The sequence below is a fragment of the Phacochoerus africanus genome, chromosome 10, assembly GCF_016906955.1.
Source record: "Phacochoerus africanus isolate WHEZ1 chromosome 10, ROS_Pafr_v1, whole genome shotgun sequence".
Taxonomy (NCBI): Eukaryota; Metazoa; Chordata; class Mammalia; order Artiodactyla; family Suidae; genus Phacochoerus; species Phacochoerus africanus.
In genome coordinates this window covers 116,555,990-116,579,309 of record NC_062553.1, presented here as the reverse complement: position 1 = coordinate 116,579,309, position 23,320 = coordinate 116,555,990, and the positions used below count along the sequence as shown (strand labels likewise).

The 23,320-nt window shown below is 40.1% G+C and overlaps 1 protein-coding gene and 1 long non-coding RNA gene across 2 annotated transcripts in view; one reads left to right on the top strand and one right to left on the bottom strand.

The window, feature by feature from the left end:
* Positions 1–1,086: 1,086 nt before the first annotated feature.
* On the bottom strand, positions 1,087–23,159 carry LOC125138213 (uncharacterized). The gene is made up of 3 exons (XR_007137604.1): positions 22,178–23,159; positions 5,400–6,089; positions 1,087–1,225 (listed from the first exon to the last, which is right to left on the bottom strand). It is a non-coding gene; the product is annotated as an uncharacterized LOC125138213 (long non-coding RNA).
* Positions 21,592–23,320, top strand: part of TET2 (tet methylcytosine dioxygenase 2) — a 132,498-nt gene continuing 130,769 nt past the window's right edge. The window contains exon 1 of the mRNA XM_047799514.1: positions 21,592–21,912. The gene's annotated coding sequence lies outside the window, so the exon portion shown is untranslated. The remainder of the gene's footprint in view (positions 21,913–23,320) is intronic.

Below are 23,320 nucleotides of genomic sequence, written 5' to 3'. Positions count from 1 at the left end.
GAGAATTTTCCAGTATGATCTAGCTGAATCTGTGCTTTCATGTTGTCAAAGGTACAGCTCTGAGACCTTGGTACTTGGATAGAGTAGATGTGCTAAAAAGAAGTCAACAAAGACTTAAAGGAAAGGGTAAAGGCTCATGAAGGATTTATTTTGGATACTTGGTAGAGTAGATGTGCTAAAAAGAAGTCAACAAAGACTTAAAGGAAAGGGTAAAGGCTCATGAAGGATTTATTTTCTAGTTTTGCCAAGGGCAGGCCTTTGGCTTAATGGTAGCATGTTGATAAAAGAATTTTTATAGATATGTGGGATCACTTAAAAGGTTATGCAGAGGCATAATACAGTGATTAAGACTACGTGACAGTAAAGGAAGGGGAAGATGGAACAAGAAGATACATGAGGAATATAAAAATGAGTTTGGAGCCCAGAAAAAGAGGAAGAGAATAGAAATTTGGGAATTTCTATTCTCAAAAAAAAAAGAGGAAGAGAATAGAAAATGTAACACCCTAAAGAGGTTGTTCACTGTATATCCTTCTCTGGTGAATGCCAACACTTAACATCAGCATTTGCAGAAGTTCTCTTTTGGCACAGCAGGTTGAGGATCCAGCATTGTCACTGCAATATCTTGGATCACTACTGTGGTGTGGGTTTGATCCCTGGCCTGGGAACTTCTATATAATGTTGGCACAGCCAAAAAAAAAAAAAAAAAAAATCAAAAACCAAACAAAAACATGTGCACAATAGACATAAGTACTTAGCCCTTACTGACTTCTACAATGGGATGATCTACATGTTTCCAGAGGCTTTCAGAGTTGTTGGGTTTTTTTTTAAGATTTTTATTTTTTCTATTATAGTTGATTTACAATGTTCTATCAATTTCCACTGTACAACAAAGTGACTCAGTCACACATATATATACATTCTTTTTCTCACATTATCCTCCATCATGTTCCATCACAAGTGACTAGATATAGTTACCTGGGCTATACAGCAGGATTTCATTGCTTATCCACTCCAGATACAATAGTTTGCACCTACTAACCCTAAACTCCAAGTCCATCCCACTCCCTCTCCCTCCCCCTAGGCAACGACAAGTCTGTTCTCCAAGTCCATGAGTTTCAGAGTTTTTTAAATGGTATTCCCTTCATAATTTGCTGCAGAATCCCAATTTGAAATAGATGTCATCTCAAATATCTGGGTTGTTAGTATACTATGCAGATGATCCAGCCTGTTAACAGAAAAGAAAGACAAAATTATCCAAGGGGCAAAAGTCAAGAAAGTAGCCATTTACATTAATGAATTTCAAAATCTAGATGAAGCATATGCATTTCTCATGCAAGAGAAAATCTCCATTATTCTCTAAAATTTCTATAAGATTTTAAAGAATAACCTTTCTAGTATTAAGTGGACTAAACTTTTTCATTTGAATTGAAGAATATACAATCGGGAACTTAAAGGCTTTAATTTTTTTCTTACTTAAGTATAATTGATTTACACTGCTGTGTTCATTTCTGCTGTACAGCAAAGTGATTCAGTTATAGATACACATACATACAATTTTCATATTCTCTTCCATTATGGTTTATCATGGGATATAGAATAGAGTTCCCTGTGCCATACAGTAGGCCCTTGTTGTTTATCCATCCTATATATAATAGTTTGCATCAGCTAATCCCAAACTCCCAATCCTTCCCTCCCCAACACTCCCCCCTTAGCAACCACAAGTCTGTTCTCTATGTCTCTGAGTCTGTTTCTCTTTAGTAGTTAAGTTCATTTGTGAAAGACTTTAATTTTTAATGTTCTCCTGATGATATTTGTTTATTTGTATCCACTTTATAAAACTGTAATCAGTAGTGTATCATAACATTCAAAACCATAAAAACAAAACCAGTGAAATAAATTTCTTTTTTTAACTTATTTTTATTAGGGTATAGTCGATTTACACTGTGGAGTCAGTTTCTGTTGTACAGCATAGCGACCCAGTTATACATTTTACTTCCTTTTTCCCTTATTATCTTCCATCATATTATATTCTGAGAAACTGGATATAGTTCCTTGGGCTATACAGCAGGACTTCATTATGTATCCATTCTAAATGGAACAGTTTGCATCTACCAACCCCAAACTCCCCAGCCATCCCACTTCATATATGTCTTATACTCATTAAGATGAGAACACAAGAATCTGATATTTGTGTGATTAAATTACCACGAAAATTATGGAACAGGAGGAAAGAATCTGTACATCAGAATTTGGCCAAGTGTGCATTTTGATGAGGGCTCCACAGAAAAGAAGAGACTATCTTTAGTCATTTGAACATGTTCCTCACTCCCTTCAATCCTTCAACAGGTTAAACCATTGCAATGAGGGTAAATTCCAAATTCCGTCCCTTGGTCCCAAGTCTGCTTGCTCTTCCCTTTACATTTTCCCACACTACAAGCTAGTCCTGGTGGCTTTTTTTCTGTTGCTTGAACATGTAAATCTCTGCCTTGCCTTGGAGTCTTGACTCTTGCTATTCTCTCTGGCTATGTTTTCCCCCCAGATCTTCCTATGTCTGGTTCTTTTGTATTATCTGGGCCTTATTTCAAATGGAAATTCCTCAGAGAGGATTTTTCCCCCTAATCATCTGTGGTACGCAACACTCTAAGTATGTAACTGTCAAATGATAGGATGGCATACCTAAAAAGTACACAAAGAAGTGGGAGAATGCATTGGAATTTGATAAACTAAAACTTGCTTGATGTAATTATAAAGGTGACTAACATGAACATACCTTCTGAATTCAATAACTGTTGTTCAATAAAAAATTAGCATCATAGATAAGTTGCTGGGGTTTTAAATGTTAAAATGATCCAGAAACTTTAAATGTCAGTATTTTCTCATTTTCCAAGACTGCTGTGCACAGTATTCTAGCAAGAATAAAAATTCTGGAAGTCCTGACAACTCTTACATTTTATGGATCAAAATAACCTTTGAAAAGAATGTGAGAAGCAAGTGAAATAAAAAATCCACTTATGTAACATTAGATATTGATTTTATTAGCTTTATATTATTGATTTCTAAGGTTTATCTTAATTGACAAGGACTGTCAACCAGTGCCAAGAAGGAAATTATACATAAATATCTTTCAAAGTGGCAAATAATATAGAGATTGTAGCAAAAATCTTTGGCACATGTTTTTAATAAGAAAAGTCACTCTGTGCCTCTTTATAGGAGAAAAGAAGTCTGTCCAACTGAGTAGTGTAATTCCTCACATAAGCTGTTTGAGAACATTTTCTGAACATTTTTGGACCTATGGAAATGCATGTTTCTTTTACCACAAGCTATGATCATAATTTCAAATATTTTTGAAACACAGAAAATTCAATTATTTATTATTCCCTAGGGAAATCCAGACATAAAATCTGTGCTTTTGTAGATGTTCTTCTTGGCCAAAGAAATTGTTCATGGGACAGATGGGAAAATCTATGCTGAAATGAAAAGTACTTAGGGTTTATAACTTGACCTTAACCTAATGTGGTGAGAACAGTTTTCTCCTCTAAAAGGTAAAGAGCCTGTCTTTTTTCAGAGATCAATAAGGTAGTAACCACATTACTGCAAAATGTACTTGAATGAGATTCCAGGAGGCATAGTAGAGACAAAAGCACTGACAACATCAGTTTTCAAAGCTAAATTCCATTTGTCTCACTGAGGCCAGCCAATACTCTCTATGTTTTGAAATAATTGGCAGATATCCCTAACACCATGACATTATGGGGACAGCCAATTTTCCTGTGGCCAAACCTACTCTTTTTTTTTTTTTTGTCTTTTTTGCCATTTCGTGGGCCACTTCTGTGGCTTATGGAGGTTAACAGGCTAGGGGTCGAATCGGACCTGTAGCCACCAGCCTACACCAGAGCCACAGCAACACCAGATCTGAGCCGTGTCTGCGACCTACACCACAGCTCATGGCAATGCCGGATCCTTAACCCACTGAGCAAGGCCAGGGATCGAACCCGCAACCTCATGGTTCTTAGTCAGATTCATTAACCACTGAGCCATGATGGGAATGAATTCCCTGGCCACACCTACTCTTAGATATTGGTTAAAACAGACTGGAGAGTGAGAAGGTTGCTCCTAAGTTGTGGGCTTCACTGATGCTCATATGGACTCATCTGAAGCAACTCAGATTTGAAGGACAATCATTTGTAAAACCACAGGAGGGTTTACCCCAAACCTCGACCACTTAGAGTTGGCCACAGAAGCCAAGTTTTGAATAACAAAGTCTGTCGAACAGTAAATGAGGCTTCATGCTTACCATCTTCTGCTTCTATTCAAAAGGAAACTAGTTTAGTATGTTAGATTAACTTGTTGAATAAAAGTCTCCAAGAGAGTATTTTGTTTTCTGGGAATGGGTCTAGTGAATTATCCCCAATACTCTCAAACTTCTTAATGCAAATATCCCTTAGCCAATCATTATGCAAAATTTCACCTACAAAATGTAGGGAGGGATCTATATTTTTAGGTCCTTCTTCCTCAGAAACTTTACTGAGAATTATGGAGGAAAAAGAATATTGTTATAAAGAAGGAAATCTTGAGGCTCAGAAGCACAGTATAACAAAAGCACAGTGTAACAAAAGCACAGTGTAAAAAAAAAAAATTATATGTATAGGTTGGTATCTTAACACTGGAATACTACAATGGGAAGCCAAGTCAGGCATTATATCATCAGAACTTTCTAAATTTTTCTAATGATAATGAATCATGAGGTTTCATAACTAGAAGGTGGTAATGTAGTGATAACATTAAACGGAGGGAAATGCTACTTACTGTTAAAAAATTTTTAAATATATCAATAGAATTTAATCATACAAAAAAGCCATTTTAAAAAGCTGACTCATTTTTCTCAAAATTATCTTTCCTAAAAGTCCTCAGTAAGGAACATATTACTTTTTCTACACAGCAGAAATTGGCACAACATTTAAACCAACTATACTTTAATTTTAAAAAAATGTTTAAAAGAACATATTACTGGCATTATGTTATACAATTATTCCTCAGAGTGGTGTGACACTGTATCTTTGTGTAAATAGCTAATTTAAAGTTTGTGTTTTGCAATAAGAAGGACATAATAGTATTTCACCCATATTCAGATACACAAGTTGTCAAGAAATTTGATATTAATCGGTAGTAACTTTTTAAATTTATATTTATACCAGATAAGACCTAAGGTTTGTTTATGCAAAGTAACCCTTGATTCTGTTGGGGGGAAGAGCAATAATGTTAATATCAGAGTAACAGTGCATTCTTTCCTCTAGAACAAAAACACTTAATGACAACCTATGAAAATGTTCATTAAAGGCAAACTGCTTAATCATTTGAAAACTCCACTGAAGACAATTAATGTGTGAGAAGTTTCTTACCTCTTTATGCTTAAGTTGCATAGATGTGAGGTGCAGCTTGGTTCCTCCTTTGATGATAGAGGCATTTAAAGCCACTTGGCTGGGAGACAAATATGCTTCTCTCCTGCAACTCAAACCTCGTTGTCAGCTGCTTCCTACCATGAAATGAACATAGTTGCCTTGAAGGAAATTTTGCATTAGGTCATAATTTTCCTCTTTCTGTGTTTTTCTTGCATTCTGAGGAAGAGGAATAAGCCCTCAGCCGAAAACTCGGCCCTCTTTTCTTCACAACAAATACATATTAGAAATAAAAGATGTGTAATTCAACAAAAATGAAGGAATGGTTTAAAAGTATAGAGCTTGGGGCCTCCCATCCCCCCACCTCAACCCCCCACCAGGTTGTCTCTGGTTTTCCACCAAGACATTAAAATTGTGTTTCTTAAACTTTTTTTTAGACTTGAGGATTTGAAGTAAGAAGAGCCAAGTTTAATACTTCCTTTCATTTTTCTTACCTGTTTTCTTACCTCTTACTACTTTAGAAAGTTACAGAAACACCCATGAACTGAATACTAATCTTGTCATGCTCTCCTTAAATTTGTTTATTCAAGTTTAGAACTTCTGTTTCTTCCATTTAGCACTGAGTGTTGCAGTAAAAAGCCTATTTCTTGCTTTCTGTCTTTCTCATATAAATTTCAGATTCTCAGTCATTTCCTATAATGAAATCATTATTTATAATTTTAGCATATTTCAAGGCCATTTTTAGAACATGCAGAATTAAATGTTTCAAGTTCTCTCTATATCACGGATAGAATTAAATCCAAACTAATTTTAAAAGAGTTAACAGTTTGTAAGAACATTACTTATAAACTGATTAATCAAATTAAATTGTTGTGCCCCCCAAATTATAAGTTTAGAAATATCCTTGCTATTCTGTTATATAGACCCTTACTCTTCATACAGCACACACAGTTTTTCATGGACAGTGTTGATCTTCCACATGTAAAGTTTCTAAGACTACTTAGAGTTATCTGGGATGCTTATTTAAAAGTGCAGATTCCTAGGGGTTCCCTCTGTGGCTCAGTGTGTTAAAAATCTGACTGCTGTGTCTCAGGTCACTGCATAGGTGCAAGTTCAATCCCCAGGCCAGCACAGTGGTTTAAGAATCTCACGTTGCTGAAGCTGTGGTGTAAATCACAGCTGAAGCTTGGATTCAATTCCTGGCCTGGGATCTTCCATGTGTTGTGGGTGTGGCCCTTAAAAAAAAAAAAAAAAAAGTGCACACTCCTGGACTACACTTCAGCCCTAGTAGATGAGAATCTCTAGGAATAAAATCAAAAATTATCTTTTTAACTAAGCTTCCTAGGAAATTTTTATTCTTTTTTTTTTTTTTGTCTTTTGTCTTTTGTCTTTTTTAGGGCCACAGCCATGGCATATGGAGGCTAGGGGTCTAATTGGAGCTATTGCTGCCAACCTATACCAGAGCCACAGCAATGCCAGATCCAAGCCATGTCTGCGACCTACACCACAGCTCATGGCAATGCCGGATCCTCAACTCACTGAGCGAGACCAGGGATCAAACCCGCAACCCCATGGTTCCCAGTCAGATTCATTTCTGTTGCGCCACAATGGGAACTGTGAAATTTTTTATTCTTAAGTTTGACAACCATTGCCATGAAGGGCATTCTACATCATGAGAATAAAGGAAAAGTCGGGAGTCCTCATTATGGCTCAGTGGTAACAAACCCAACTAATATTCATGAGGATGCAGATTTAATCTGTTGGAGGAAAGTGACCCCGGCTTGGACCATCAGTGTCAGAAAGTAGAACACACGTGAACATGGGAGATCTCCACAAGGCTCTTCTGCAGAAGGGTGTGAGTGCTCAAAAAGCACGCACAAAGAAGGAAGACCCCTCCCCCCATTTATCCCTAAAGCGGGGAGTGTATCTGTCCGCTTCCCATTGATCAGGTCAGGGCGCACATTCTTCTTGGTTGGCTAACAGGAGGGAAAGGAGATGAAGCAGAAAGCAATAACATTTAAAATGTGATCTATAAGCTGTATCCTTGAATTTTTTTTAAAGATTAGCTAAGGTGATGTACCAGAAGACAGCCAGGACACTTCTAACTTCATTAGAAAATTTCCAACATTTATTCTTAGTCTTAATGAATCTCTGCACATGTGACATAATTAATGTCAATAAATGATTCTTTATCTTGCTATAGATAATTATAACAATTGGTGGGCCGATTCTCTTCCATTTTTTTTCATGAAAATTGCTTACTATATTTCTATCTTGGAAACAAAAAAGGAGGCTTACCAACTATCTTTTCAAATTTTCACTTCACAGAGAATGAGCCAGAACCTTAGTTATTTCATCTATGAAATGCTAACTGACGTGATGAAAAGTATACATGGATAGAATTCTATGGAAAGTGAAGGGAGATCAGATAGTAGAGGCTGAAGGAGAGTAAATGTAACAATGTGTGTATCATACTTATCTACTTGGTAGCCAGTGATAATCCCTAACCACAGTTACATTTGGTCTCCCTACAAACACTGGGTATAAATGTAGTTACAACAGTTAGCCACTGAATCTTTCTACTATTATTATTATTTGTCTTTTTAGGGCTGCACCTGCAGCAATGGAAGTTCCCAGACTAGGGGTTGAATTGGAGCTGTAGCTGCGGACCTACACCACAATCACGGCAATGCGAGATCCGAGCAGAGTCTGCGACCCACACCACAGCTCATGGCAACACTGGATCCTTAACCAACTGAGCAAGGCCAAGGATCGAACCTGTGTCCTCATGGATGCTAGTCAGATTCATTTCCACTGAGCCACAATGGGAACTCTGAGTCTTTCTCTTGATTACTTTTGGGGAAGGAAATGGGATGCGTTTTAGTGGCGTTCCTTCCAGAGGAACACCAAAATTTGTTTTTCAAAAATCTCAAATTTGATCACATCTCTCACCTGATTATATCCATTTCATGACTTCCCATTGCTCTTGGGTTCAAGACTCTTTCAACTGGGGAGGAAATAAACCCAACATAAACTAGATAACCCCCAAGAAAGTGGGAAGTGGGGTGGAGATGAGGGGTTGAATCAAATAATGAAAACATTCAAGGCTACCTTATTTGTAGGTTCAGCTAGATGAAGTGAGTCCAAAGTTCTCATTTGGTCTATTTTAGCTCTATTTTCAAGTAAGTTCTTTATGATAGGTACTTGAAACCTCAAGCTTGTAGTCTACATTTGTGGTAATCCCAACAGAAAGAAAATGCCTCCTCCCCAGACCCCGGACTGTCTCATTGCTTTTGATTAAACTGACCTGGATTCCAGCATGTGGTTCAGATGTCCAGAACCCATCACTAAAGTCAGAGGTTTATAATGTTTTGATTGGCCATGTCTGAAGCTAAAAGTGAAGTCAGAGTCACCTCATCACATGTGATGAAAGTGAAGCATAGTTCCCCTGGGAAAATCAGGGAGTGGACCTAGAAGAAATGGATACTAAATAGGCCAAAACAGCTGTTTATTATAGTTCACCTCCTGGCTATGCAACATCCACACAGCTTTTTCTTATACATAAAATTCAAAATTCCCCAAGCCTACATCAAGCAATAATATCGTGTGGAATCAAAAACATATACCAGCACCATCCAAGTTTTACCCAGTTACTATACCCAGGCTGAGTCTAGACTCTCTTGTTGATGTGCATCACTCCTGGGGCAGAAACTTGTTGTAAAATGATGCATTTAATCATCTACAACAACTGTAACATGCATTTGTGAGGAGGAAACAAAATAACTACAATGAAGCCTTCTACTTGAAAAAAAAAAAAAGAGAGAGAGAGAGAGAGAGAAGTGGGAGGAGGGTGGTGTGTGCAGTGTACTAGTTGCTGGACAGGAGTAGAGAGATACTTTGTCTTGGCTTCAGAGTGAATTTCTTGGGGACCCCTTTTGTCTGCTCGGGATATTTCTTCTGGGATGATTTCCCTTGTAATCTGTCCTGTATGGCCATAGCTGAGAATGGCACTGGTGAGTATTTACTCTCTGGTTTTCAAACCCTACTACTGGTGCTGTTTCTGTTGCTGTGGGTTCAGAATCCTGACTGTTGCCTTGGGGGTTGAGCAATCACAGCCCTGAGTTTATGGGTGTTTGAGTTTCTCTGGAAACTCAAGTTCCTTAAAAGTTTAGTAAACTCTAAATTTACTAAATTTGTTTCTACTAAATTCACTGAGTTAGCAACAAAAGCCATTGTTAGTACTGAGAGCTAATCCTTGATTCTAGATCCAATGGGATTGTTTCTGTCTTCTAAAAATTAACCTTGGTGTTCTGACACGGGGGTGGGGGGGGCACTCCTGTTTCTGTCTTATCTTCTAATTTCATTCTACCCTCCCCATTTTTGCTAGCACTAAATTTAGACTGGAACAGAAGACTTGACTTTTCAAACTCCAAACAGTTATAACGTTTCTAACTCCTGTCTAGGATTTCAGGATAAGGGCGAAAGGGACACTCCTAGTGTTTTTACTGCTTCCAGATAAACCAGCTTTATCTGCAGCTTTTTTTCCCTTTCTTGAAGGACCTCACTAAACCTCACAAAAACAGAAGCAGTACATTACTGATTTTTTCGTCCCAGACATATCTTCCTATCTCTAGTCTCTGTAGACCTATAACCTGTGTCCCAAGATACCACAGAGAGCAAGCTAATCAAGTGCTGTGTTCCATTTCTCAGCTAAAGAAATGTAAACAGGGTAGAGGTGTCCCTAGAGAAAGAGAACCAGGCATGGCTTTTGTGACAGAAGAGAAGCCGTCTTTGGCCTAAGCCATTTTCTGATCCAAGCCTGGTTACAGTGTTGCCCTCAAACAGTTCTCAGTAATAATGATCTTCAGTGAACAGAAGGATAAACTTTTCAAGCAAGAGAAGTAACAATAGCAAAGATAACAAATCAAAGAAGACTTGGGATCTTTCCCAAAGCAATGTCTCCCCAGTAGCAAAACTGAGCCATCAACAGAATCCAAGCTTTAGAAGCTTTAGTTGACTGAGTCATGAGGTCAGAAAAGGTCCATCATTATGCCTTAGGTTCAGGCTGATCTGGTGGTTGAGTGCTTCAGGCCAGTCTTTACCACTGAAATAGAACTGAGACTATTTACAATCGATGTATTATCTTTGCGCTCAATACTTCCCTTGCCTGATAAGTTTGTCCACCAGTTCTCTTAAGATCATTACACCGGAGACCTGTTCAGGGGCAAGCATTGTGACCATGCTTAGATTACAACATGGCATAGGCCACAATGGCCTCTCTTCTGTCAAGAAAGCCATGCCTGGTTCTTTTTTTTTCTGGGGACCCCCCATCCTATTTGCTTGTAGTTCCCCAAGGATAAATCATAGGTCATTACCTGAAAAAAGGAAGGATGGATCCTGAGAAGGTTAAATCAATAGATAATGACAAAGGAGTTCCTGTTGTGGCTCAGCAGGTTGAAAACCTGACTAGGATCCAAGAGCATGTAGGTTCAATCTATGGCCTTGCTTAGTGGGTTCAGGATCAGGCATTGCCACAATCTGCTGGGTAAGTTGCATATGCGGCTCAGATCTGGCATTGCTGTGGCTGTGGCTGCGGAATAGGCCAGCAGCTGGAGCTCCTATTTGACCCCTAGCCTGAGAACATCCATATGCTGCTGGTGTGGGCCTAAAGAGCATAAAATAAAAATAAAAATAAAAAAAAACAGACTCAATACTAACTGTGACCTATAAGGCCTTGTCCTTGTCCCTGACTACCTTACCAGCCCCATCTGATCATATTCTCCTCCTTTCTCTGTGTGCTGCAGGCACACTGGCCTTGATATAAAATATGTCCATTTCTGTGTTTGGCCTTTCCCATCTGCAGTTCCCCCTGCATGAAACAAGACTCTTCTCCTCATGCCATTAATCTTAATATTTCTGGATCTATTTTTCCTCCAACTCTCTCTCCACTGTACACCAATACCAATATTTCCAAGATTGGTTGTTCACTATTATATAGAAGAGAGGATATTTTAGTTGCATAATAATTCATGACTCTGAGGAAAACTTGGGGCAAACATAATTTTCAATTAGATATTTCAGGGAGCTCCCTGGTGGTTCAGTGGGTTAAGGATCCAGTGTTACTGCTGTTGCTCTGGTTATTGCTGTGGCTCAGGTTCAATCCCTGGCCCAGAACTTCTACATGCCATGGACTTGCCCCCCCCCCCCAAAAAAAAGATATTTCTGAAAGATATATCATGTTACTAAGTGTAAAGTGCTCATACTCTGACATAGATAAACTTGGGTTCTAGAGCTATTTGAGCCACTAATCAGCTCTTTGATTGTAAAAATTCATTCATTCTTTCTGAGCCTTTATTTATCCGTAGACTGAAAATACATATCTACCTTGCAGGATTCTTATAAGAGTATAAAAATAATATGTGTTTTATGCTTAGCACTCAGTAGGCAATCAATACTTGGTATATAATCTTATGATTATTCTTGGACCATGAGCTGTCACTGTAGTAAGAAGCATGGATTAGAACCCAAAGCCATCACTGCACATTACCCAGGTGGAGAATTACTTGCCAGTGCAGGATCCCTTGATTTGTTTATTACCTGTAGTGTCTTATAATACACTCTTCTAGAGATTTCTATTATATTATAGACACCACCTCCACTTTGCAAACATTGGCATTTCATTCATAATACATTTCAGACCTCATCCCTCTTTCTTTTGAAAGCCATGATAAAACTTGAGAAGAAAGTCTTCAGAGCCCACTAGTAAGGGAGAAATGGAGGGAAGGCCCAGTGAAATGAATGCTTTTAGCCTGTGTCTGTAATACATAAAGTGGAAAGAAATCTTTAAACTAAACAAACTGTCTGTCCCCCCCACCGCTCCCCCCGCCCCAACTTCAAGGAGCCTAGCCTCTTCTCCACTTGTCAACAGATACTCTTTTAAAAGACCTGACTTTTCAGGGACTTCATTCAATAAGTTTTCTTTTCCTTTTTGTATCTTTAACCAGTCACCTCCATTTGCTCTCTCCCATCAGTAAACAAGCTGTGTCTTTCCCATCTTAAAACATTGTTTTCTCAAATTCCACCCCCCCCCCCCAGCTTCTCTGCTATCTCCTGGCTTCTCTCTGCAGCCAATCTGCCTTAAACATCTCTCTCCCTATCTCCACATCCTCACTTCCTGTTTATTCTTCAGCCTCAGGCAATCTGGCTTCTGTCACCACAACTCTTCTAAGCGCACTTTGCCCAGGATTGCAATGAATGCCCCACTGTTATATCCAAGGGACTTCTCATTACTTGTCTCAGGTGACAGTCCTTAGTCTGTGGCACTTCTAACCAGGTCAGACCTCCTTCATGAAATGCCACCACTAATGTAAAACAAGTATGACCAGATGTATCATTGTGAGTACACCTTTTAAAGGATGTTTTGTGACAGTACTTCCATCCATTTCTAATCCTTCTGTGATTTGAGGATTTACTGAGCAGACTCCCATAATGACACCATTTGACTCTGGTTCCAGTCATGTGCTGATTTCAAGCTGCCTCTCAAGAAGGTGAAATGGAAACACAAATGATACATCAATGTCTCAAGCACTGCCATAACCCATGACAATTTAGAAACTTCAGATGAACCATTTTGCAATGGAAAATGAGGCTAACAATCTTTCATCATTAGGTTTTTTTTTTTTTTTTAATATTTCTGAGAAAGTGTCTCAACTAGGTTAGTTTTCAGTCATTTCAAATCATTTGGTAAGCTTCTCCCCAACCTCTGAATTTATACCACAACCCTTTCATGGTCAAAGCAATTCAAAAAGCTCCCAACTAAAAAGTGAGACCTATAATTAGGTCTAAGATCACCAAGCTATACTTTGGAATTTTATGCATTACTCCCAAGGTCCACACCCTCCATATAGGCTGTCATGTATGAAGTCTCTAAAAAATCAAAAGTAAAAATGTATGCTACAAGTAAAATAACTACTGTCACCAAAAATTCACAATTCTACACTAAATTTCCTCTACATTAGCTTCTTTTCCCCCCCTAAAGATATAGGACGTGTGATGAAGTGTTATTGCTTGGTAAGCAGCCCTATTGGAGAGCATTGTCATTGGTTAGAATTGTATGAAACTTATCTTTTCATGAAATAGTTTAGAACAAAACATTTCACTCATTCTAGATTATGTGCATGAAGTTTCATTCTGAGTTTCAGTTTCATTAGAAAATCTGTGAGTTTAAAACTGACTTAAACTAAATCTACCAAACCTCACCCTCTCCAGCCCAACTCAAGGAAAGGGAAACCGCTTCAATTAATTTCATATATTTTTAATTTTTTTGTTTTTTTTTTATGAAAATGTATGTCTGTGTCTTCTTGTCTAGTGACCTGGTTCCATCACACACACACACACACACACACTCACACATACATACATGTGCCACGGGTGTGCGCACACACGCATGCACACACACACACACACACACCCCCCACACACACCTATATACAAACAACTTTCTCTGTGGCCTGAGAAAGGAGAGAACAAGGAAAAACTCCAAAATTTTATCTTTCATAACTTTGTGTAACTTGTATTCTTTCCCTTCAAAATGTTTTTAGGAAATAGATTAACATTCACATCATATTTGGAATGAACAGAATTCCTACCACAGTGGATAGCCTACATTAAAATGTAAATAATAAATAAACGAAAACACCAAATAAACTTTTCCTAAATTCTTCCATTAACTGTAGCATTCTTCTCTGCCTGTATGAGCATAGCAAGGAATACAAATGTATCAGTCTAAGATACAATGTCACAAGTTGATCAGAGCATCTTTTCTGCTCCTAGGAAGGAATTAAAGTTGGTTTAGTTGTTTCCATTTGGTTTCCGATTGTGGAAAGAATATATATATGGTCTTTTTGTCTTTTCTAGGGCTGCACCTGTGGCATATGGAGGTTGCCAGGCTAGGGGTCTAATCTGAGCTGCAGCTGCCAGCCTACGCCAGAGCCACAGCAACTCGGGATCCTAGCCGCATCCTCAACCTACACCACAGCTCATGGCAACAATGGATTCTTAACCAATTTTAAAGATTACTGTAAAGACTACATGGGATAATGCATTTAAATATATCAGTATCACCTCTAGAATCACACCCACCTGACATGCTCACCCCCTCCCCCATGCTAAATACACCATTCTCCAATGGCTCTCACTTCCCCCTCTCTCTCTACCCCAGTCTAACCAGGGTCATTTATCATAAGATTTCAGAGATATAAATGTTACAGACCCCTCCCCAAAATATAAGCTTATTTAGCATTTGTTTTTGATGTTCTGATTTAATGTGTGTGTGTTTCTTTTCACCTTATTCTCCAACCTCTCTTTCAGGAACCCCCATTTTGTGGTCACAGCTTAAATATAATTTATTCTCTTGGGGATTAAAGTCATTGTGAAATGCAGAACAATTGCTTGGCAATCAACCCATGTTCAACTTAGAGGTGTGCCTAATTACTGGCAGATCAAGGAGATTTTGTGCCAAATGATGATAGTATTGGACTTTAAGATGTAAAATAAGAAAACAAATTAAACAGAGGTTGGTAGCATAGATCTTTGCAGGAAACTACTTGGCCTCCCCACAGGCTCTGAATTGGCACTTAGTCAGATCTCATTAGATTTTCTCATGCATCTCTAGAAAGTATGAAAATACACTTTAGAATATTTGAAGAAAAACTGGATGTCAAAGAGTGACTACCCTACTGTCTTCTTTATCTTTCTTTCTTTCTTTTCCATTCACACTATCACAAGAAAGGGGGGAATTTAACTCATGGGGGCCTAAAATTAGCTTAATCTCTATAGCTCTTCCTTTCCGGAAGAACTGCACTGTTAGCATGAGGCTTTGTAAGACATTCATAAACTACTGCATGACCATTATTTTGTAAAAAGCAAGAAATCAGAAAAAATTTGTCCAATGGCCTGGATTAAAGAATGGTTTTTAAAGCTTTTAGGGGAGTTCCCCTCGTGGCGCAGTGGTTAACAAATCCGACTAGGAACCATGAGGTTGCGGGTTCGGTCCCTGCCCTTGCTCAGTGGGTTAACGATCCAGCGTTGCCGTGAGCTGTGGTGTAGGTCGCAGACGCGGCTCGGGTCCCGTGTTGCTGTGGCTCTGGCATAGGCCGGTGGCTACAGCTCCGATTCAACCCCTAGCCTGGGAACCCCCATATGCCGAGGGAGCGGCCCAAGAAATAGCAACAACAATAACAACAACAAAAGACAAAAAAAAAAGTTTTTAGAAAAAAATGTGACAAAACTCAACCAATAGAATTTTCTTTTTAGAACAAAAATCCAAAAGTATTATTCACAAACTGATCTCAAGCAACTTCTAATACTCCTTTCTCCCCACTGCACCAGCCTATCAATCCTATCACTTGCACTTTCCCCTACTCTTCTCTTTTCACTGCTAATAATCTGGATTATTCTTTGACTGCTAATTATTTATCTCTTCCTCAAGGAGTTGTTTATTTTATTTATTTTTTTAATCTGTCACAAGAGGACTTAGAAGGATTTAATCAACCTGAAATACAGAAAGGGAGTCAGAGGAAGATTTGCTGGATCTTTTCAAAGAGGTGAGGGTTTCACCAGACTATAGAGAGATAAACACATTTGCTCTTTGTCACAGGACACGCCACGAATGACAGCACTGGATGCCTGTTACCTGTTAAGATTAGCTGTAAACATTAATCATTTTCATCATATTTTTTACACATTAAGCAATACCAGTGATTTTTTAAGCAGAGTCATACATATGACTGCAGTGAATCTTTTTGAAAAATATTGTTACTCCAGCCCCATCCCAGACCTCATTTATCAGTATCTCCAAAATGCTGCTATTGGTAGAGAAGTGGAACCTAATTATGCATATTTTTCAAAAGCCCCATGGGTGATTCTGACTTATTTTCCCAATGGAAAGATTTGGTGCTATCTCATTCTGAGTATTTTATCCCCCAAGATCCATGTACTATGAACAATTTCAGTAGGTGGCGCTCTTTCCACCTGCCAGCTTCCCTGTTTGGCGGGAATGAGCCCTAAGTCATTCAAGGAAGTCAGGAGGAGATCAAGGGTGCAACCTCCTTTCAACATACTAATATTGAAAACAGCAGAACTTATCTTTGTAAACAATTTGTTAGTGGTGTAAAACGTATGTTAAAGGGGTGCAGGAGTAGGCAGAAGTGTGACACCACATTTGTTTATTACACAAATATAATCATTGTTCCAAAGAGTTCTAGCCTACATTTGGAAACCAAAGAAACAAGGTAGAAAGCAAATGATAAGAAAAACCAAGTAGAGATTTAGACAGAAGAGTTTTTGTTTCTGCTTTTGTTTTATGAAGAGATGGGGAACACCGACATTATTATAAAAACAAAGCAAAACAAAACCCCTTGAGCAAACAGAAAAACATCTTTCCCCTTACTAATTATATGAAAAATTTATGGGATTAAACATAGATATCTGTATCTGCTAAACGGGGGAGATAGCACAGTGCAGCTTGCAAGGACATGAGCTTTAAAATCAGACAAACCTAGATTTAGATTTAGACTTTGGTTCCAGTTCTTTAATCCCAAACAAGTTACTCAACTCTTAATTCTCAGTAAACTATTACCTACCTTATTTGGTTATGCTAAGCATTAAATTAAAAGGCAATAAATGAAAAGAATTATTGCAAGGCTTGGTACATAGCCAGTACTTAGCAAGACATTAAATGTAGTGCTAAAATATGTAAATGTAGGTGTTGAGCTATGTTTTTGTTTTTAAGTAATAGAGAATAATGGGAAATTACTGTGAGTTTTGAAGGGAAGTTTCTTAGACCAGTCAGTACTAATAATGGTGCGAAAAATTTAAAGGAAGATGAGCAGGAAAAGATATGAGGATAGTTTGGGCATAATGAAAAAGCTTGGTTCTTGGTTTCACAAAACTTGGGTTTGAGAGGTGATCCTCTATTTGCAGGCTGTATGCCCTTGAGAAAGTCACTTAACCTCACTTTTCATTTTTATAAGATGGGGACTGAATTAAATGCCGTTTTGAATATGGCATATGATTTTGTATATTAAATTGTTAGTGTACACTTTACCATAAAATAGTGTACAAAAATGCTTTTAAAACTATAAAATCCAGGGGTTCCCATTGTGGCACAGCAGAAACAAACCTGACTAGTATCCATCAGGATGCAGATTTGATCCCTGGCCCTGGATCCAGCGTTGCCATGAGCTGAGGTATAGGTTAAAGATGCTGCTCCAATCCTATACTGGCTGTGGTGTAGGCCAGCAGCTGCAGTTCTGATTCCACTCCTAGCCTGGGAATTTCCATATGCCATGGGGAAAAAAAAAGGCAAAAAATTATAAAATCTTATAGAAATGTAGAATGGTGCTGAAGTAATTACTAATAAACTTCAATATTGAAGTTAAAAATTATTTTCTCAAAAGAAAGTAGGATATTAAATGAGTTCCCAAATTTGGATGAGAATAAGAGTAGTTACTATATTGTAAAGTCAGAATTTATGAGAAGAAAAGAGATTGATATTAGCAAGACACTTGCAATACTTCTGGAGGCAGTTCCATGATGTTTAGTGACAGTTCCGCTAATGATCCTAATGTTCTCTTTATAATGTCTTTGGCAATATTTTAACAGGGCTAGACTTTTGAGTTTCATCTGACATTTCATTTTTTCCCATAATATCAATACCCCCATTGGGTAGCTCCTGATTTAAGTTAGGGTTATATCATTTGTATCTTTTTTTTTAATTTCCAAATTTTAGAAAGATAATTTAACCATATGAAACAAGATCAGAAAAAAGTACAAGTCATATTAATGAGTGTCTATTAAGTTTCTCATAATATTGTGATCCTTGATTTTAGAAAATAATAGTTTGTATTAATAAAGTAATTTGTATCAATAATTTAAAGGGTTATGACTAAATGTTTTATCTCTTGGAGTTTTTTTAAATAGGCATTCTGCTTATGTAAATATATACCTTTGTATGGTGTGCAGTAATATCATTATACAAAAGAAACAAGGCCCCTTCATAGCAATGACTGCTGTGCTGCTTCAAGGTCAATTGTCTTTCAAGCACTCAGAGAATCTTTATATGTCATACTTCAGAAATATGTTTTTGGAGATGGGAAACAACAGGCTATGATTTAATGTTTTTGCTAAACCACCATAATTCTTTCAAAGGAGTATGTATCACAACTATTTCTCTATGTTAAAGAGAAAATTAAGTCCTTAAAGAAATTTCCTATTCTCCAGGTGGAGAGGAAATTAAGAATCACCTATTTTTGCTGTTGTTAATACAAGAAATTTGCATTGTAAAGCAAGCTGCTGTTGCCAACTCTTTAAAGGACAGAGCATACAGGAAGCTGCCTCCACCCTAAAAGGCTTAGAGACTGAGCAACTAAGTTAGACATCAGGTGCCCAGGCCAATCAAGTCAAATTTCTAACACAAAATAGCATGTCGTGGAACCTGTTCTATTTGTCTCCCCCCGCCCTTCACCCCCAATAAGAAAGCAAGGATTTTTCTGTGTAGGAGCAGTACTGGTCTTTCTAGTTGGAGGAAAAGTGGTAAGGAATTTGGTAACAATTTACTGTTGTTAAAACAACAAATTATCTTTTAAAAATAGATTATCCACACCTATAGGAGGAGGAATCTCTAGAATGCACAAAATTAATAAAAGCTGGCTCTGAATTACCCATCCAAATGTGCACTGAAGTGCAGCAAACAACTGATCATGTGCAACTACAGCTTTTCTTTCCCAGAAATAGCAACTAAGAAAGAACTTTTTAAAAATCAAAAATATATAATTTCACTAAAATGTTTTACACTTGGAGACTATTAGAATTTTATTTATTTATTTATTTTGCTGTGGAAAAGTCACAATAACCAACAGGAGTAATGCATTTTCTTTTAAATTAGCAGATGTCATGGTGGTTAAGGGTGGGGTGGAGGTTCAGAGAAAGAAGTTGGCAAGAAAGGGTTCAGGGCCTGTTGCAAAATCAACTGCTAGCCAAGTGTGATTCCAGCTATATGGGAACTACCTGTTACAACAGAAAGAAGGGTCTAAAAGATGAAATGAGAAGGAAGTGAGCTTAAGCATCATTTTCCCAATTATCTTGTAAATAGCTAAGGGAACACGTAGGTGTTTCTATCAAACACACGTGAATACAATATTTGCTACATGTACTTTAAGAAGACAACGATATAATTACTTGTATACTGCTAGTGAATCAAGGAAAACCCCTGAAAATAGATGGCTTATGATTGGTAATAGTAATAACTACCTGGGCACTTACCAGTTGTTTTATTTAATCCTCACAACCACACTGTTTCAGAAGGTGTTTAACAGATGAGGAAACTGATACACAAAACAGCTAAGTAGAATGTTCAAGGTCACACTTTTAGTAAGGGGTGGAGTCAAGATTCATCTAGGTCTGTCAGACTCCAAAGTCCATGTGGTCCCAATTCTGCTGTACCATGCACTATACGAATGTACATCATAGTCTTTGAAAACTTTACTTTTTGAACTTGAAAAACAAATTACAAGGCACCTCCTAAACAGTTTAAAGCCTCCTAGCAGTTGCCAAGACTTCAATGACGTATTAGTGTGCAGTTAGAAAAGACAGAAATTCATTTTACATGCTTAGGGAAACAAACAGTTTTGCTTAGACTAGTGCGAAATCAAAAATCTAAGTCAATTTGTCTCAAAATGGAATAAACAATGTTTCACTAGAACCTACTTTAAACACTTTTCTCGTAACAACATAACACATAAGAGTTCCTTTTTTTCCAGTCCTTTTCAAAGAGGAAATATTCTAATTTCCTAAAATTAGAGAAAGACTTCACTTCTAAAAAAAATTATGGACAAAAAAGTGAACGACACAGAATAACGTGTGTTGACTTGAGTATCATGATCACAATGTAGCGATCCCGTACAAGATGTGCCCCAAATATGTATTTGAAATTTGATAAAAGTGAGAACTTCTTAAAGGTAGAGAGCAAATCTCAAAAACTGATATAACGATTCACGTGGGCTTTGTTCTTTGTCTCATCGTCACACTAAACATATGATTGTGGGGAAAAGCATTAAAAGAGAAGTAAAAACGACTAGGCGATAGAAAAGAAAAACTGTCAATGAATGCGAGTAGTTGTAGACTACCGAACGTCAGGAGAAATCGTGTGATCGCCTTTTGGAGGTTAGTTGTTTATGGGTCGATTTCTTCATTTCTTAATTATGAGGCTGAATTTTTTCTTTTTCCAAAATAGATGCTCTTAAGCACTTGAAAGTGCAGGTTTATTTCTTACAGACTGAATCAAGCGAGAAGTAGATAGTCGCCGCTTAGAAAGCCCTCTTGGATCTGCGTGAATCCTTCCCAGCCCACGTGGCCAAAGTAAACAGAAGGTGGGCCGGGGCGGGGAGAAGCGGGCCTCGGTCAATTTCCTAATTTGTCGAGTCTTTAAAACTACAGACCCCTAAAGCACTAAGGGCATGCCCTCGAAGAAACTCGGGAGTGCTTCTGCTGAGCGAGATTAAAGGGACTGTGTAGAGAGGATGCCAAAGCGGGGGCGAAGAGGGGCTGGTGGACCTACCAGGGGGTGGGGTGCGGGCTCGAGCGGGCAGACCTGGGTGCGCGCTGGGGTGCGTGAGGGCATACCTGCCAGGAGGTGGGAGTCAGGGAGGGTGCCAGGCAGCAGGGGGGTGTGCACCTAGTCTAAGGGGGCGGAGGGGAACGGCACCAACAAAAAGTTTCAAAGGTTAAGCTAGGGTCTTGCATCCTCGTGCCAGGGACACATGCCGCCTCCCCCTTTGCGCCTGCCTGGAGCCTTCACCGGGGTAGAGACCTATCCGAGGGTCCCCGGGGAGCCCCGGGTCTGACGGCGGCGTCGTCCGGGGGCCGGACGTTCCCTGGAGCCCGCGCGCTCCTCAGAGCGCAGCGCTTCGCCGGCTCGCTCCCCAGTCCCGGCCTCGACTGCGCGTCCCCACGTTCGGCTCCAGGTGCCTCCGGCTTTTGCGCGGGGAGCCGCGGGGCCGGGGGCCGATTCCCGGGAGCCGGGGCCGAGGGCCCCGGGGCGGCGACGGAGGCCAGGGCGGAGGAGGCGGCGGCCCGGCGGAGGGGGAGGAGGCGGCCCGGCGGAGAAGGAGGAGGAGGAGGAAGCGGGGCGGAGGAGGAGGAGGAGGCGGAGGAGGAGGAGGAGAGCGGCGGCAGCGGCGAGAGCTCGGGCGGCCCTGCCGCCTCCTCGCGAGCGCCGCGCGCCCTGGCCCGGCTCGCATGCGAGTCACGTCCGCCCCCTCGCAGCGGCCGCCCCGAGACGCCGGCCCAGCCGAGTGATGAGAACAGACGTCAAACTGCCTTATGAATATTGATGCGGAGGCTAGGCTGCTTTCGTAGAGAAGCAGAAGGAAGCAAGATGGCTGCCCTTTAGGATTTGTTAGAAAGGAGACCCGACTGCAACTGCTGGATTGCTGCAAGGCTGAGGGACGAGAACGAGGTCAGAGCGCTTCTCTTATGCCGCGGAACTCTCCCTTTCCTCTCCCCTTCGCTTTCTCTCGGGCTTGCGGGAACGGGGGAGCCCAGCCGGCAGTGTCACCCACAAATACCAAGAGGGAAGAGGGAAGCTTCACAAATTACTGGAGCCTCTTCAACATGGCTGACAAATATAGTTTTAATTCCACCCCCCCCCCCTTAAACCTGTAGTTCTGTGTTCTCTTCTCTCTCCTGCTAATGCTCGTGTCCTCCTCCCCCAGGAAACTTACCTTTGTGAGTCCGGCCGGCCGCTTTCCCGGCCTTTTATCCTCCGGAAAGTGATTTTTCTCTGCTTGCCTTTCTAAAATAGTTCAGCTTTGGGGGGCACGACTTTTCCCTGGAATCTTCCCCACCCCCTTCCCTTCGTGGAAGGCAAAGGAGTCTCTGGTTTATGCTCACCCACCCCGGGAAGAACCCTGACAGAGCAGCTTCGACCCTTTTCTCCGCTGGGGGTCTGGGTCTGGGTGTGCGATTGCGTCCGCCCCTTTCTGCCCCGCGTCCCCTTTTCGGGGGGCGCGCTCAGCGAGTGTCACAGCGTCTGGGACTGGAGTCCACTCAGTGGGGTTTTGTTTTTTCCTGAAGTCCGCGCGTTTTGTTAGTCGTGCTGAGCGAGAGAGGGAAGAATAGTTTCTCTGGTTCCCCCAACAAGACCCGAACCCACTTTTCTCAAGGTACAGCAGCTCCGCGTCGGGCTGGATCTTCCAGCCTGGGGAATGTGTGTAAGAGAATTTGTGGGCAAATCTGTGCCCTGGCTTTGTGCTTCTCCCGAATCTGCTTCGTCGGGTTCCCCGGTAAGTGACAGGCAGACACAAAGGCAGGCGCAGGCCGGGGGAGGGGGCGGGCGGGCGGGAGGAGGGGGGCAGCGTGGAGAGTTGGAAGACTGCAAGGTCAGGGGCGCCGAAAGAAATGAAACCCAATCCCGGGAAAGAAGCTGAGAAGTAGAGAGCAGATTTCTAACAGTCCCGTCCAAATTTCTCTTTCTCTCTTGGCTGCTCTCTTCGGTTTTTTATCTCTCTGCCTTGCTCCGTGTGTCCCTTTTCTCCTCCTCTTTGCTCTTCTTCTCTTTCTCGTTCTTCTTCCCCACCGTCATCATCATCACACGAATCTTGCTGAATCTCTCTCACTGGGACTGCTTGTCTAGAGATACTAAGCTAACAGAGTTTCTATGGAGAGTTCTGTACCTACAGCAAAATAAAGCGTGGGCTGGATAGACTCCTAGGAAGGTCGAATGTGAACTATAAGTGAGATTTCCTGGCTCTTGCCCTCTTAACACACTTTTAATTGCATTAAGTCCCCCCTCCCCCTTCATGTAGTGTTTAGGAATGGAAGAAGAGTCATTTTCCGGTTGCTTGCTTAAAATTTAGTGAAGTATT